The sequence below is a fragment of the Hipposideros armiger genome, unplaced genomic scaffold, assembly GCF_001890085.2.
Source record: "Hipposideros armiger isolate ML-2016 unplaced genomic scaffold, ASM189008v1 scaffold_309, whole genome shotgun sequence".
NCBI lineage: Eukaryota > Metazoa > Chordata > Mammalia > Chiroptera > Hipposideridae > Hipposideros > Hipposideros armiger.
In genome coordinates this window covers 1,803,425-1,819,190 of record NW_017731659.1, presented here as the reverse complement: position 1 = coordinate 1,819,190, position 15,766 = coordinate 1,803,425, and the positions used below count along the sequence as shown (strand labels likewise).

The window sequence follows — 15,766 nt, the reverse complement described above, 5'->3', positions numbered from 1 at the left end:
GGGGGGGATCGGGCCCTAGGGACATTTTTTCGTGCTCGGGCTTTAGAACCACAGATTCGTTATTTATCCTGCCTCTGGGGACCCACGGGCCCACGCGTCACCAGCTGTCCCCGAGGAAGTGGAAAGCAGGTGGCAGCGCCGGGGTGTGCGCGAGTCCCAGAGTGGTGACAGCGTCGGCATCCTAGCCCGTGGGTCATTTAATGCCACTTCCCCCAGGCTCCTCTCCCACATGCTGGAATTGGTGTCAGGCTGTGGTGGCTTCAGCTTGTACCGTTACCCAGGTCAGCAGGGGCTCATTAGACGCAACCCATGCTCCTTCCGAAGGAATTGTTTGAAGATGCCTCTGGTGGCGTTGCCAGCATCTCTTCAGCTGTAACTGCCCTCGTTTCCCAGTGTACTTTGCATTGTTTCTTTACCTAGTTCCTGTGACCCAACCCCGCAAGGAGGAGATGCGATTTCCCGGATTCTTGTGTGCCTGAACGAATTCCTCAGACGAGAGACTGCTTTTCTTACATAACTTTGCGATTGCCTACGTTGTGTGAATGCTGATGCCTAAAGAGTACATGTGTGTCGGCTACAGAAACTTGGGAAGCTTAATGATTGTCAGCACTTGAGAGCAATCGGCAAACATTTAGAAAGCGGAGTGTGTACCCCATGCAGTTTAGCCCACCGATCTCAAATGTATTAACCATTTTGTGAAATTGCTGGACCTTAGGGTTGTGTGTGATGGACGGTGATAACAAATGGGAGCCTCACTTTGTTTAAAGTGAGGTTCACATTTAGATTTGCCAGGTGATGCAAATTTTATCTCAAGTATAATGAGTGAGTTAAACAAACTATGTAAAAATCAGCGTTGGTATATCTTGAGAAAAGACCGACTTTCCGATTGGGTCACATTTTCTCTATACCTAATTTATATCAGGAAAAAAAATTGCCATTTCAGTGGCCTTACTGGCGGTGATTTAAAGTATATGTGTTTCAGAAACCCTAGGAAACACTGCAAGTTAATCTCTAACAGAAGATTGGAAATATTCTATGAGCCCTAGTTGCTTCTGCCCTTCTTTTGTTTCTTGATGGTGGTTTTCCCTGCGGCCCTCATGAAGGGAGAAGTGGAATTAAGTCACTTCTGCTGCACTTTGGGGAGCCCTTCTCTTATTGGCTATTCTGCAATATTGTTTTTGGCCACAGCTATTTATACTCTGCGACATTGATTTCTCCTTCCCGTTTTGGTGTCCTGCCACTCAGCTGAGAAAGTAGCCCATCTAAAAAGTGAAAGCTGGTAGAAATGTAGTATATGCTGACCATGGCAGTGGGAAAGCAGAATCTGATTTGGTTTTTGTTTTTTAACCAATTCCTTTTTTTTCACATTGGATATGTATGTGTTAAGGAGAAAGGTAAGGGTTGTTGGTAACTTGCCTCAGAAAGGTAGAAATCAGAAGAATCTTCTGGATCTCTGCAAAGTCACCCCTGCAGTAAGTCGTTAGGCTTAAAGTTAGGGAAGCAAGATTTCTTTATCACATGCCTTTTTAAATGATCCTTTTCAGTGAGTTTTCCAATATTTTGCTACATAACATTTACTTAAGTTCAGGCAACCAAAAATATTTATACTAGAAGGAATAAAAGCTGGGGGCTACATTGTAACAAGAGGCTAGGGAAGGAAAGTTGGATTTAATCAGAGGAAAATGCAGCACAGTATAAATAAAGTAAGAGTTGGAGACTGTGGTCAGCTTCTGAGTTCCACTCCGATAGCTGTGCATGCATTACCCATGCTGCCCTTCTGGCAGTAACTTGAATGCAGGCAGAATCCAAACCTGTTTAAACCTGTTTAAATGAGATATAATGGGTCAGAGTTTCCATAGTGAACCTGGAGAAGTATTTATGAATTAAGAATCTCAATTGCCCAAAATGCAGACTTAAATCGGGACATTTTTCCATCCTTATAGTTAACAGTTGTAAGTACAGTAAGCAGTTCTTCCCAGGAGAAGAGAACACTCGTTTGCTTTTTCTATTTCTAGCCTTAGCAGATGATAAAGATAGGCACCCACAAGTTACAGACTTGTGAACATGCATATGTATTCGAAACCCCAGATCTGTAGACGAGCTGAAATAACGATTCAGTCAGAGCGAAGACACGGACATTCCCCCAGGCAACCTCCTCACAGTCAAATCTGGGGCCGCTTCTGGCAGTAGCAGGTGCTGAGCACTTGGCATGGCAGCTCAGGAAATTGTTCCTTTCCTCAGCCCCTGCTCCAGCGAGGAAGCCAGTCTTCTGTATTTTTAGGCTCCGTGCTTACTGAGCTGCCAGTGAATTCCCAGGAGCGTTGTCCAGGAAATCCCGGGGCTGGTATGTGAAGAGAATGCTCCAGATGTGAAGAGAATGCTCCAGTCACTGAGTTCATTTCCCACTGCCATCCGGGGATGTCTACGCAGAGGCCCCTCCTCTCCGCATCCTATTCAGCTCTGCGTTTTTCTCCCAGCTGTGGGCTTTCGCATACTTCTGAACCCCAAGTGTTCCTCTACCTGAGAACCCTCTCGCTTGATTTAAGCAGAGGTGCTTACCTTGGAGTCCACGGACCTAAGGAGCAGGCCCTTAAAACCCAGTCTCTGAGAGGCTCCACAATGTGTGTCATCAGGCTAATGCATCTTTTGGTTGACTTCGTTGTGAAGACTAGGCTTCGAGATAAACATTTTTTGTTTCATTTTGGTGGTCTTTTTCCTTGATTACTAGTGTGGCAACATCTGTTTTCTATTTTTATTAAAAGTGTCTAGCAATTCACTTACACTGAAGGTTAAATAAACTTTCGTGAATTAGCCTAAGAGCATAGCTACTCTATATCACATCATTCCTGTGGGAAAATTAATGCTTCGTGTTCTAAATTACCAGCTAACAGATGAACTCTTGAAACATTACCAGTTTGTTAGTTGCAGACTTACTGAATCAAGAAGATGTACTTCTAGCACTGGGTTCACTACCTCTGGATATTCTCTTTGTAAGGGGAGATCTAAACATTTAAATAGAGTATCATCGTTAACTCTCTTATGACATAACATTTATTTTCTTTCCTACTGTTTCCCCCTCGTCCGATCTTAGCATAGAATTTTAGATTTGGAAAAATTCTTTAAGAATACACGTTACAACTCATAGAGAAAGTCACCCAAAGTCACACAACTAATGAATGGCATTTAGTTGTAACAATAAGTAAAAATGTATTTATCGGCAGTAGCATGGAAATGAGCACTTGGTAATCAGGAAGTCTGAAGTGCTTTTTTTACCCTCTGGTAACTCCTACACATAAAGGAATAGAAAGAAAAATGAAAGCGAAAATGGGAGTACCGAGGTCAATATCTTCTCTTTTCCAATTGGCAAACTCTGCAACATGTTTTGTGGTGACTTCAAATTGGGGGGTCGGTGACGGGGGACGGTCCCAAAGAGGTGTGAATTAATTTAGGGGTTGCTTAATCATTTTGCCTCCTATCAGGCAAATGTCTTCAGAGCACAGATCCTTTTAACTGCTCAGAACAAATGAGGTTTCTGACAAAGCCGATGCTCTGAAGCCTAGCACCTTAGACAAAGGACTGATGAGTGACTATTTCAGGAGTGATGGCCTAAGCAAGAGCCATCCGATTTAGTTGGACAAACAGGCTAAACTTCTATCTCTATTGATCTTGAATAGCTCATAAGTAAAGGAGTGGTTTGGTTTGGGGCTGTTATTAAGTAATTTGGTTAATCTAGGAGAGATCATCCATATGGTACCATGAAGCTGACAGCTTTATTTCAGTGCTTTTCAACACGGAACCCAGCGTGTTGTCATGGAGCACTATTTCCTGTTTATACCCTTCCGGGATTCACTTGGACCTGAGCAGCCATGGTTATTATTCACGAACTTGCTCGGCACCTGCTAAACCTTTGCAGTTTGCCTTAGACTGCGGCATCAAAGTGATTCTTATTCAATCCATCTTTTAAGATATTTCCTACTATTATGTTTCTTCTTATAAATGACCCAGCTATTGATTTTGTTTATGCTGTAGAGTAGAAATAGGAACTTGGAGATATACAGAGATAAATCAAAACTCTAAAATACTTTTCCCAATTATTTATTGAACAAGTATGTATTGACTGCTTACTTTTCACCAACCCACTTAGCTTGCATGGATATGTCCTTTTCCATCGGCATTGGTACTTCCAGCTTACTATGACCAAATCTAAACTCGTTTTTACCCCTACAACGGTGTCATGCTGTTTTTCCAAATTTAATGAAAGACACCACCATTCACCATCCACCCACTGGCCCACATCAGAAACCTAGTTGTCTAATTTCCCCTCTCCCTTGCTCCTTACCAACATCTTTCAATTGTACTTTCTAATTATATCTTACATCTCCCCATACCAGTACCATTACTCTTGAATTAAAGCAATTCAATTGTAATGGAAATTTGAATTACAAAAGTAATGCATGGCGTTATAAAAATAAATATCAAACATTACGGGAGTATTTAAAGTAATGAAGCGAAGTCCTCCCACCTCTACCCATTCTCACTTCCCAAGGAAAACCACCTCTAACAGTTTGGTATATATTCCAGGATATGGTCCAAATTCTTTAACATGTCTTCTGATCTGACCCTTCCTTTTTTCTGAGCCTTATCTCTGATCATCCTTGAGTGCCCCACTCTCACCACAAAATATACACACTTAACCATAGTTAACTTTTGTCACTGTCCCCAGATATGCTCTGTTCTCACTTGCTTCTGGGCCATTGCACACTTTCTTCCCTTGAGATGTCCCAGTCTGGCTAACTCGTGCTCTTCGCAACTTAAATGCTGCTTTCTCCGGGAGGCTTCTGTAACACCCAGATTTGAACAAGCTGTTCTTTCTGTGTGCTTTCAGAGCATCCTGTATTCCCTTGTGAGAGCATGTACCGTCCCATGGCGTGTCTATTTACGTATGTAAAAGCCCTGCAGACTATTACGTGCTCCATGAAAGGAGTGGCGATAGCCCTCTTCTCTGCCGCCCCAGCACCACTCACGCTGGCTGATCACACAGGCTGCAATCGTATCTGCTGAATGGAAAGGAAATGTGAGAAGAACTTCCCGCCTTTTAGGACTTGACCGTAGTCTGCATGAAGCCTTATAATAAATACTCATTATGTGGTCGTCAGCTGGAGACCAGCCGAAAGGAAGCCTCAGGCTTCCAGGAGATCTTTAAAGCTCTGAAGAACCCATCAGTGAATTAGCCCGTAGGCCCTCAGAAACGGCACTGTACACAGGTGAGAAGAGCCATCATTTCAGGGCTCACACTTGCCCATCTACTGTGATCAGGTTGTGTGTGCACGGCAAGTCATCCGCTTTGTGGCCGATGTTATATCTAAAATGTCAACTTTATTGCTCAGACATCAAAAGTATGGAGAAGCAACAAGAGACAAGAAAAAGGTGACAAACAAAAGCAGAACAAAAATTGGAAAGGACAGAGGCAAGGTAATGAGGAGTGGCAGGTGCACTGTTGGAGAAGGATGAAGATCGGCCGTGGCGTTCAGCTGGTGCTGCGGTGTGGAAGCGCTGGTGGGAGCGAACAGAAGGCAACCCGACAGTGAGGCAGAAGGGGGCTTGCCGGCCCGTCAGGCCAAACACTAGAACAGCTTTGCACTCCGAAATGTAGGGGGCAGGGGGTGAGCCGTACCTGCATCTCAGACTCCATGATGGCAGAAGCAAGACGAACTCCGCTGCTGAGTGTCTCTTTTGTAGGCAGACACCCCAAAAGAGTCGTTGGTGTTCACAGACTCTCCTCCCTCTCTGTGTAGGCCTCTTATAAACCCACTCCAATCAGTCCTTCATCCCCACGACTCTTGTCAGGATATCCGGGGCGTTCCATGTTGCCAAATTCAGTGCTCAGGTCTGAGTCGTCTTAACTGCTTAGCAGCCCAGCATTTGTCCTCATACCTTATTAAACTATTTTCATGCACGGCTTCCAGGACATACACTCCTAGTCTTCCGTCTAAATCCCTAGTCATGACTTCTCATTCTCGAGCTGAATTCCTCTTCTTCAATCTTAAATCCTGGTGTGCCCCTTTTCTTCCCTTTATACATGTGCTCACCAGATGATCTTATGCAGTCCCAAGGCATGAAATACCATAGGCTTTCTGAGGACTCCCAAATCATGTCTGCTGTCTCCCCCTGAACCCCAGACTCATATATCCAACTGCCTACTCAGCATATCCAGTAGACATCGCAAAGACATCATGTCCTAAACTGAACCCCCGATTTCCCACCCACCACACCCCGTTACTGAATTGCTCTGGTCCAAAATCTTGGTGTCTTCCTTGACGACTCTTTCTCTCATAACCAGTCTGTCAGTAATCTGTCAACTTCACATCCAAAATAGATCCAGGATCAAGCTGTGTCTTTCCACCTCCAGCTCTACAGCCCTAATCCAGACTGTTTTCATCTCTCTCCTGAACCTAAGCACTAGCCTCCAAAGTGCTCTCCTTGCTTTTTGCCCCAAGGAGCGTATTCTCCCCAGAGCAGCTTAAATGATCTTTTAAAAACCATGAGTCTGGTCATGTCACTCCCAGTGGTTGTGGGGGACAGGAAGCGAGGAGCATCTGAAAACCTCCAGTGGTTTCCCATCACTCTTAATAAAACCTAGAGTTTTCACCGTGGCCTGTAAGGCCCTGCAAGGCCTGGGACCGGGCCCCTGGCCACCTCTCTGGCCCGGCCACCTCTTGCCTTCTTGTATGCTGTGCTCTTCAGAGCACCAAGTTCACTTGTTCTTGCTCCTTCCTCTCTGCCTGAAACACTCTTCTGCAGATATCATGGCTCTCCCCCTCTTTCATGTCCCCCTCTTTTCTATAAACAGCATCTAAAACATCTCCTTCCATCGCTCTGTCCTGTTACTCTGCTTTGTTTTCCTTCACTGCATTTATTACTGATACTATATTGTAATGTAGATTTTATTGCCTGTCTACAAGAACATAACCTCTATGAAGGCAACAACTTTGTTTTAATAACCCCAGGGCCTAAAACAGTGCCTGATGTGTGGTGTGCTCAGGAAACACTGAGCAAGTGAGAGGAAGAGAGAGGACATGCCTAACTGTGTAACCTATAGTAGGACTTGCATATCGTGTCAGCATCCTGCAGGGCCGCCATCATTTTGGTAGTCTGTAGGAGGGACAGTGAGCCCCTTCCTCCTTTCCCTCTGTTATGAATAAAAGGTCTAGGCAATGCGAGACTTCTCTAAGAACCCAGTATCTCTGAACCAGAGTTGGAAAAACGATGCCTCAGATAGTCTGCTTTTCTGTTGGCTATTTGGATATATTACCTCTCCAACATCCCTTTTGTGATATGCTCAAAGAGCTCATATTTGAGATTGTGGCATTATTAAATTAATTGAATAATATATAAATTTAGGTAACTCACTTAATATTAAGACATTTCTTTAATGTAAACATGTACAAAAGCATTTATTAAAAATATTAAGGTCATGACAATTTTATATAAGCTAAAGCATATATTTGCTTTTAAGATCTTCAGTCTTCACTTTTCCTCTGAGGCACTAAGTTATTTTTTAATTAAAATCAGGTGACTGGCAAGAGGGATCCCACCCCACCCCACCCCACCCCACCCAAACCCCAATGGTCAATCTTTTCCATCTTGGTGTAGAGTTGCTTGGTGGGGAGTTGAGATGGGTGGTGAATCTTTAGTAAAACTCAAGGGAGTGGTACCTGCCAAAAGTGCCCAAATGGAGTCAGGGAGGTTTTTACTTGAGCAAGCATTTGCTGAGTGCTTTTTGTTGCCCATCATTACATTCGGCAGGCTTAGCTCACACATTCAACAGGTATTTGAATGATTTCTTTTTTAGGTACTTGGAATACAGCAGTGAGGGAGATACAGTCCTTGTCTTCATAGAGTTTGCATTTGATATAGTCATACATGGAAGTGACTCTAATTTAGGATGTAACTTTTATTGTAATAAAAACAATTCAGTGTCTGTATTTCACTGAACACTATACAAAGTGTTTTCATATTACCTCATTTTATCCTCATACAAAGCCAGTGAAATGTGGGTGTTGATCTCACCATTGAGTAAAGAAAGTTAGGCTGAGTGTGTTATTAAATTTCTTGTCCGAGGCCATGCAGGTACAAAGTGGCCGAGTGTGAACTCAAGCTCAGTTTTGATTCTGTTCTAAACTCTGTTCTATTTTCTGTAGTGCTAAACATTATTACCAACAACAAGATTCTGTAGTTTTATTTGTAAAACAAATCAAAAGTTTTTAATTTTTTAAATCTTTTTTCAATTTTATAATTGAACTTAAAATTATAAAATACATGATCATTGTTCAAAAGTTTTTTTAAGCTTCCTGGTATCTCATAAAATGAAAAGTGAAAGTTTCATTAACTACTCACCATCCTTCCTGGAAGCAGTCACAGAATTATTTGTGTATTCTTCCAGAAAGTTCCTATACACTTGTAAACACATATGTAGATTTGTTTTAAACATACAGCTGGAAACATTTTGTCTCACAACTAACTTTTATTCACTTAATAAGACTTAAACATCTGTCCATGTCAAAAATAAAAAAGCTATCCTCTTCTACCCTAAGACTGCGTAATATTCAGTTGTACGGATATTCTGTAATTTATTTAGCCAGCTCCCTAGTGAGGGACGTTTAGATTGTTTGCAGGTTTTCACTACCGTAAACAATGTTGCTATGAGTGAATGGTGTTCATACATATATCTTTGCATGCCTCATGAGTATGTTGAGTGTATCTGTCTGTAAGATTAATTCTCTCAAATGTAATTTCCTGGTTCTAAGAATACATTATATTTAATTTTCTTCGATATCTACAAATTGTCCTCCTAAGGGACTGCATCCGGAGTGTTTGAAAATGCTCAGCAGTGTTTGGAATATTTAAAACCTTTGTTCATAATCCAATTCTAGTGAAAAACCAATTATTCTATCCACTGCCCTTCATTAAATTGTGTTGTGGCCATAAGTAGAAGCATGAACAAAAGGAAAACTTCAGTTCGGTTTTATCTTCATAGAATAATTAAACCTTTGTCACTAATGCTTATTTCACACTTGTTGGGGTTGCAGTAAAAGAAACTAGTCAAGCCAATTTCCTTTCTCCCCCACAGTTGATACTAATGTTTTGATGAGTAATCAAGTTGGGCTTTATACAGTTGTCTCTTAGAGCAGCAATTTCCAGCGTGAATAGCAAATAATTTCCTGGCTGTTGAATTTGCCATCACCTGAGTAATGATACTAAGTTAATTAAGGTTCAATTTCTGGCACTGATTTCAGTGTCCCACTTCCCGTATTTGATGAACACATCTGACTTAGCTTGGGCTGCCATAACAAAATGCCATGAATTTCCTCATAGTTCTGAAGGCTGGAAGTCCAAGATCAGTGTCAGCACGGTCAGGTTCTGATGAGGCTCTTTCTGGCTGCAGGCAGCTGCATTCTTACTGTGCCCTCACATGGCAAAGAGAAAGAAAGGAAGCTCTCTGGTGTTTCCTCTTATGAAGTCACTAATCCCATCATGAGGGTCCCAACCCGATTACCTCATCTAAGCCAAATTATCTCCCAAAGGCCCATTCTGTAATTACCATGACCTTGGGGGTTAGGGCTCAAACATATGTATTTTGGGAAGACACAGTTCAGTCCACAGCACCCATCTAAGAATTTTCAGGCTCTCCCCTGTTTTATTAATCACCATTATTTCTGGTGCTTAGTGCGTGCTTACATTGCTATTAAAAATCTCCACAAATTGAGTGGCTTAAAACGACACAGGTTTATTATCTTTCTGTTCTATAGGTTAGAAGTCCAACCCATATTTCACTGGGCTAAAATCAAGGGGACAGCAGCACTACTTCCTGCAAGTTCTAGGGGAGAGCTCATTTCCTTGCCTTTTCCAGTTTCTGGAGGCCACCCACATTCTTTGCCTCTTGATCCCTTTGCATTTCATCTTCAAAGCCAGTAACATTGCACATTGGGTTTCTGACTTTTTTTTCCCTTAGTCACGCCTGTCTCTTTGACCGCCCCATTCCACTTTTATTGTTGTTACTGAGCTGACTGCTTTTATTTTTTAAAGTAATTTTTTATTTTTAAACTATAGTTAACATAGCTAATCCACTTTTAAGGACGTTTGTGATTACATTGGGCTCACCTGGATAATTCAGGTTATAGTCTCTATCTTAATTAAGGTAACCTGGATAGCACCCCAACTCCATCAGTTACCTTTCACCCTTTGCCATGTAACCTAATGTATTCAGAGGTCCTGGGGATTGGGACGTGAACATCTTTCCTAGACCAGCATTCTGTGTTCAGTACGTATTTGTTGCTGGAATGGGAGTCACTTCTGAGTTACATACAAAACAGCCCTAACTGTGTAGCTACATAGTTTCTGTATTTTTTACAAAAAAATATTGTAAGTATTCAAATGCCGCATATCCATGACTCTTGTGTCCTGATCCAGTGTTTCATTCTCTTTCCTTGTAAAATTGTAAATTGTCTACTTTATATGTTATTTGTGTAGCCCTTGGTTATAGAAATCAGAAAATGTAGACTAATAGCACTTTTATAAGAACTTATTCATGTTGAAAATGAAAAATTAACTTGCTTATCAGTTAGGAAAATGGTGATTGTTTGACATGAATGTTCTCATGAAATTGGCTGCAACGCTGCACATGTTCAAATCTAGATTCTAGCTATATAATATTCTTCAAATAACCTAGATTATTTCAGGCATGACTTTAGGCATTTACAATTGTATCTTCCAAAAACTGTGAAAATAAGAAGTTAAAATCTAATTGAAGGTGAAATTTTCGGCTATAAGACCATAAAAATTCATGTGATAGGATATTTTGTTTATTTTTAGTTTTGATAATTTGATATCCTACAAAACTGAGACTGGCTTTTAATTCCTGACAGTTCATAATAATAGTGTTTTATTGATCTTATACAATTAAATGTTTCTAGTGAAAGGCCTGTTTACATTAGTAGTAAAGTTTTGATCATTACAGCCAGGAGCCCGTGTAAGTCCTTCTCAAGGGTTGAGGCTGAAGTGGTATGTTGTGAACTTGCACTTCACTAGACCTGGAAGAAAGTGCAAAGCCATGATGGTTAGCCTTCAGTCCTGAAGAGAGAGTTGCATGCAAAGCGGGGCAGCAGACTTTTCTGCCTCCCTTATCCCATCCCTCTAAAGCTCATCTTGCTCCACTGTATTAGCCTGACGAAGGTCACAAAAATAAGTCTTCCATGGGCAATCATTGAACATGGCAGTGAACTAGATTTGAGATAAGCGTTAAAAACCTGAGGAGGGGAAGGTAAGGAACAAAAAAATGTAATAGATGTTGCTTTTGTGAGGTGCTTTGCCTGGCCTCACATCTGTGAGAGGAACTTTATGAATGTATAAGGGAAATCTACAAAATTGTTCTTCAGACCTGAGCCTGTGCTTGTCATTACAGTTTGTTTTTTATTGTAGCATAATTTTCCAAAGTTTCATTTTAACAAAATGATCTATAAATAGCACTTAAGAAATACTTTACATATTTAGGTAATATGTGTTCACTGTAGAAAAAGTCAGAAAACACAAGAAAAGAGTAACACCTAGAGTTCCCACCAACTAGAAACCACCATTCATAAAATATGATGTATCGACTGTCAGATGGATGTACAGAGAGGCAGTAAAAAAGATTCTAAGTCCACAAAAAAAGAACTGTACCCGTGGCCAACAAAGATGTTACAGTGTATTTGCCCTTATTCTCGCTCCTCAGAGTGGTAGCAACTCAATGCCTGTTGGGAATTTAAGGTGATTCAGCTCTTCTGGAGAAAAGCTAGCAAAAAATATAAATTTCAAGTGCAGTCCCTTTAACTTATCAATTCTCTTTGTGGGAAGGAAATAATTAGACACCCATCCAAAAAATTTAAGTGTAAAGATATTAATAACAATATTGTGAAAAAGGGACTAACTAAAAGCCCAAATTTTAGTTAGTAGGAACATGAGTAAATAACTTGAATATAGTATTAGCCACTAAGTATGATGAAATAGATCTATATTTATTGGCAAAGAAATCTGATGAAATGTAGAAAAGAGGGAAGAAGGGAAGGATACAGTATAGTAAATATATAATGATTCCATTTTTGTAAAAATACCTACGTTGCAATATGTGTATGTAGGCATAGAAGTTATCCTGACATGAGATATCTAGATATAGATATCTATATCTGTATCTGTCTATCTAGAAAACAGCAGATATCTCTGAGATATCAAGTACCGTAATACCTTGGTTTGCGAGCATAATTCATTCCAGAAACAATTTACTCATATTGTAAGACATCGCTCATTTAGCACGTAAAAATGTATTAGAAATGTTTGCTCGCCTTGCTTCTGCAAACCACGTTACTTGCAATCCAAGGTTTTACTGTAATTTTAATTTTGTTCATATTGTCTATAATGTGTTTGTTTCTTCAGAAACATACATTTAGCTTACAATCAGAAAAATGTTTTTTAACGTTAAACTTTATTACTTAAGTAGCATAAGAACAGGGAGGGCTAACTTTGCCTGTGACACAGTGAGCAACTGCTCGAAAATAAATAGCCACTACTAATTGGAGCCTTGGTTTAGTACGACAAATTGACAGTTTAAAAGAAGCTTTTAACTGCAGCTTTGGAAATTGTCCCTGCCTAGAACAAGCACAAATTTATATGGGCAAATTGAAAGAATAATAATTTAATTCATGTGAATATCAGATTTCTTTAGTGGTGTAGATTAGTCTGGTAAAAATGTGATACTTTTATGATAGTCTTTTATAAAGGTAGAATTTGAAAATTATAAGGAACTTTAGAAGTTAGTAGTTTGTGTCCTCTCACTTTATAGTTGGGGAAACAGAAGCTCAGGCAGGGAAGGTCAGGCAGCCAGTCATAGACCTGTGAAGGACTCATTTTTCTTGGAATTCCTGGTGACTTAGCCCTTTGCCTCCTTTGCAGATAGCCATCAGTGAATGATAAAGCCATAGGAAATGGAAATGGAGCACCTAACAGATGTGACATCAGACAGCTTCATCAATCGACAGTGTAGAAAGTGCCTAACATGTATTTGCAAGCATGTTAAGTACTGAGGTTTGAAATAGGCATAAAAAACACTTTTGTGAAAGGGCCAGCCGAGTGGCTTAGTTGGTTAAGAGCTCGCTCAAGTGTTTGAGCTCTGAGCAATAGCGGTTCGATGCCCAGCCTGAGCTGAGCTGCCGCTGAGCTGCCAACAGGTGACAGGATGGCTCAGCTAAAAAAAAACAAAAAACACTTTTGTGGAGAAACAGACATAGAATAATTATACAGTGTAATAAATGCTACTAAGGAAGTATGTATAAATTACTAAGGGAGCTCCAGAGAAGGATGGCCTCCCAAAAGAAATGTCATTTGAGCCAAGTCATTTGGCCTTTCCCAAAAGCATAGGGGGAGAAATGTATTCAAGTAGAGGAATTAGCATATGCTGAGGCACGGAGAACTCTTAAAAGAGCCACAAGGATAAGAAGATACCCTAGGAAGAGGACCCCAAGAAATAGCATCAAAGACTTTCTGTATTGAAAACTTGCTTTGGATTATTTGGACAAACTCTAAATGCTACAGATGTAGTTTGATCTAGGGCTCAAACACTGTAACTAGAATAGGTTTTTCTGTCTTGATGTCTCTGCTTCTTTAACCCCATTCTCTGTGGATACAAGTTGGACAATCCCCAAAAGCTCAAACAAAAGTTCTGAATTAGAGTCGTTTTAGTACCAACTGACCACCTAGTTAATTAATGTCCCATCTCAGAAATAATCACTATGATCAGGGCTTCCCCTGCGGGGAAGGATGCTTCCAGCCAAGCGAGGCAGTCGCTTTGGCCACAAGAAGGGGATCCCAGATCCTGGGTAGCAAAACCTAAACCCCCGCTAAGTGGGGTCATTTAAAGTACAGGTGGAATCTTGGTTCCTTTTAAGATTTTTATTTATATTTCCTATCATATTGTCTCAATATTTAAATCTAAAATTCTGAATAAAAGATTTAAAATATTCCATCCCTAGTTTCTAATTTAAGGGGAAATTTTTTTGAGATTTCATTCATCAGTTTCAAACTGCAGTTGGGAAATGAGAGAGTTCCCTATTAATGTTACTTTCATGTACTCACTTGAATACCGTTTTTAAAAATAGAAGGTAAAAATGTTCATCATATGTGAAGAATAAGTTGCATACGAGGGCTGGAATTAATGTTACAATAGAAATGTTCAATTTTTTTGTCATAAAGGACCAATAGAAAGTTATTGACTGAAACTTGCTTTTGTAGAACTCAAATATGTTTATAAAAAGGGGTTTAGATTGGTTATTTTTAAGTCTAAAATATTCACCCTTTATCTAATTTGGCAGTGAAGTAATTATCCTCATCTAGTGGTATTTCCATCCATTACCATGTGAATTTACTGAATTCACAAAAATAGGGTTCCAGATTAGAAATGTAGATGTTAGCAGTATCTTGGTTAGAGACAACAGCAAATGAAACAGGAAAATAACCTTGATATGAGTAAGATATTCACTGCTGTTACAATAATTGAATACATGTATTTCTATAATGTATTCAAAGGAAAATAAATTTGAATTGCCTTACATGATCTGCCAGTATCTTTGTTAAAATAAATTGCTATAATAACAGTAAAACTTTGTTTACTTGGACCTCTTAGAGAATGAGTCATTTTGGATCGGAGAATTCCATATAACTAATTTCCAAATACTTAGATTTTCCCTGTAGTTTAAATCTTGCTCTAAAATATATTTCATACTTCCTCACCTTCTAAAGTAGAAGAAATGGGAAATAAGCCCACTTTTTCTTTATGATTTGTGATTTGGGTCATTACAAGCATCATTTATTGTGCTGTGCAGTAGTGGAATTTTGCTGGGTTGTTTGTCCCTTGTGAAAAATCCATAAAGTGATTTGAGGTCTGTGTATGCATTATTGCCTTCTTAACCTACCTCTTTCTAATTTCCGTCACTCTTTGCATTTGGGCATGTAGCAGCCTCTTCTAAATGCTAACGATTTTGAAGGCATGTTACAATTCCATTTCAGGTTGTATAGAAGATAGGAGTACATAGCCTCCAAATATTGACTCATAGTGGGCCTGGTTCATAGAGTCCTAATAAGCCTTTATGTATATTGGCTGAATGGATGTTGTAGTGTTTACAGAATTGTCAAACATACCTTCTTTGCAATCTTCTAAGGAAGAGAGGTATTTGGAAGGAGAGAAATTCAAGCTAAATGGCATTTGCCAAGGATAATTATCATAAAGTCTTAAAATTTAAGAACGTGAAGGTACCGCAATAAAAATAAATGTCAGGCTATAAACCTTCTGCAACCAGCCCTTATCTGGTAAAGATCCATGCCATGTGCTGCCATGTAAAAAGAGAAACACAGCTGTCAGTGGCCTCCTTCCCTTCTGCTGATAACTTTATACCTGGTCTAGCTGCCTTACCTTTGTTGTACTAAAAGCTTCAGGAAATGAAAAGTATTTCTTTACATTTGAATGCTGGCCAAAACCATGCTATTCAAATATGATAAAGCCCTGGTTATCTAGTATCTTTTTGTTTTTAAAACAGTATCTTTTTTTTATTATTATTGGGGAATTAGGGGATGGGAATAGTACTGGGGAATTGTGGAAGGGGAACAGACAAGTTGCTGTCCTTTGGTTCTTCAGTCTAGTTGTGGAGGACGTCGCTTCACTGGCCCATGTTGGTATTATCAT

The 15,766-nt window shown here is 40.0% G+C and overlaps 1 protein-coding gene and 1 pseudogene across 2 annotated transcripts in view; both read left to right on the top strand.

Moving 5' to 3' along the window:
- Positions 1 to 15,766, top strand: part of TTC17 (tetratricopeptide repeat domain 17) — a 97,008-nt gene that overhangs the window by 834 nt on the left and 80,408 nt on the right. The window lies entirely within an intron of this gene.
- Positions 5,508 to 15,766, top strand: part of LOC109391954 (glutathione S-transferase A3 pseudogene) — a 12,931-nt pseudogene continuing 2,672 nt past the window's right edge.